Raw genomic sequence first — 1,895 nt, forward strand, 5'->3', positions numbered from 1 at the left:
TAATACAGTGCTTGGTGTGTGTGGGGTGTGTGTTTATTATTCCTATGTAGTTAGATGACATGCTGATGGCTGTAGATGTTCTGTCTTACCTAGGACTTTTTGCCTCCGGGTCTATATAATCTTGGTTGGGAGCAAAACTCCCTCCCTCCCTCCCTCCCTCCCTCCCTCCCTCCCTCCCGCCCTCCCTCCCTCCCTCCCTTCCTCCCTTCATTCTCTTTCTCCCTGTCTCCCTCCCTCCTTCCTTTCTTCCAGGTTCCATGTAGCCCAGGATGACTTTGAACTCATGATCCACAGGCATATAGTGCTGGTTTCTGATGATGCTTCTCCTGTCAGTTCCCACAGCCTGGTGGAAGCTTATCCTGAAGTTGTGAATGAACAACAAAGACCAAGAAGTCAAGACACCCACCAGCTCCCAGATCACATGCTGGGAGAAGCATGCCTGAGTTCTTTGTGGCCATTTCCTAGGTCTTTTCATGGATAAAGTGAGCTAAAAGCTCCCACGTAGAACTTTTCTTAGATAATAAGGGTTAATTGGAAAAGTGCCTGATCAATGCCGGTCAGTCTGTAGTTTCTGTTTTCCTAGACAGCGAGCACTAAGAAACTGGCTTATGCCCTGGACCACTTACTTTCCTTCCTTCTTTGACTCCCCCACCCCCACTCTGAGACCATCTCCTTCTCTGGCCCCCAGTTTTCCTCTTTCTGATGTGTCTTGTTGTCGATTTGAAATCTTGCTGTTTTTTCTCTCAACTTAAACAATCCCATCTCTGATTTCACATCTTGACTGACTCTCTTGTATCTCATCCCCACTGCTGGGGTCAACCTTTCTCTGTACCATGTGCTAGCTTAGGGGTAAAGACTCCATCCCTGGAGGCCATGCCCGCAGTTCCCTAGCAATGCCTATGGCTGGCAGAGAGACGTGCTGAACTCTGGAATGTGTGTTCTGGCCACAGGGCTCAGCCACAGTCTCCAGTATTTTTCTCAGTGATAGTTTTCTGCCCAGCAGCCTGGCTCCTTTGCCTTTCTTGGCCTTTCTTACTTGATTTAAAGCTGAAATTGAAAGGGGGAAGACAGTAATTTATTATCCTTTCCAAACGTCCACAGTGGAAAATTACCAAGATGTAAGGGACAGGTGGGGAAGAACAGTTTGCAATCTGATCCAAGTTTACAGCTTACCCTGGTCCTGAGCTGGGAGTCGTCCCCCCCCCCCCCCCCCGTGTTACTGCCTAAGCTCCATCTCCCCCCCCCCCCCATTCTAGGAGCACTCAGAAATCAGGTTGGACACAGAGCTTAAGGTAATTGATATCAATTATATGAAGCTGATGTTCCAAATATTAGATCTACAAAGCTGATGCTTTCTATGTCTGTGGCAGAGAAACAGGTGTGTGCTGCGCCCTGTTGCAAGGCTCGTCACTGAGCTCAGTTCAGATAGCAAGCTCTCCACACGGCACAAAGAGCCGTGGTGACTAGCCTGTTACAGCTCAGGCCTTCTTCAGTGTCTAGTCATTGTGACTTCATTGAACTCCGTGGGTCTGCAAGCAGGTCAGGAAGTTTTAGGCCTTTATTGGTAGTGCACATTGTGCCTGAAAAGTAAGTTCCCCTCCTGACTGTGGTCTGGACAGTTCATCATGGTGACTCGGCCCACACAAGCCTCTCCAGGTAGCTTAGGACTTTCTTCCCTGATGGTTTTCCAGGACTTAAGTTCTTTGGGCATACATTATTCCATTTGTCTTCCGTGTATGTTCTCTGAACCGTCAGTTGGGTGAATCAATGTGTTTTTAAGTGACTTATGTGACATACAGACATTTCTAGTCTTATTTTTCTGTTTAGACGTCTGCCATATGACTGCCATTTTACCAGAAGAGACCTGTAAAAATTTGGTGCGGCAAACTGGGTAA

Source organism: Microtus oregoni, unplaced genomic scaffold (genome assembly GCF_018167655.1).
Source record: "Microtus oregoni isolate MIOR12 unplaced genomic scaffold, Mior012 000010F_ref0000083, whole genome shotgun sequence".
Lineage (NCBI taxonomy): Eukaryota > Metazoa > Chordata > Mammalia > Rodentia > Cricetidae > Microtus > Microtus oregoni.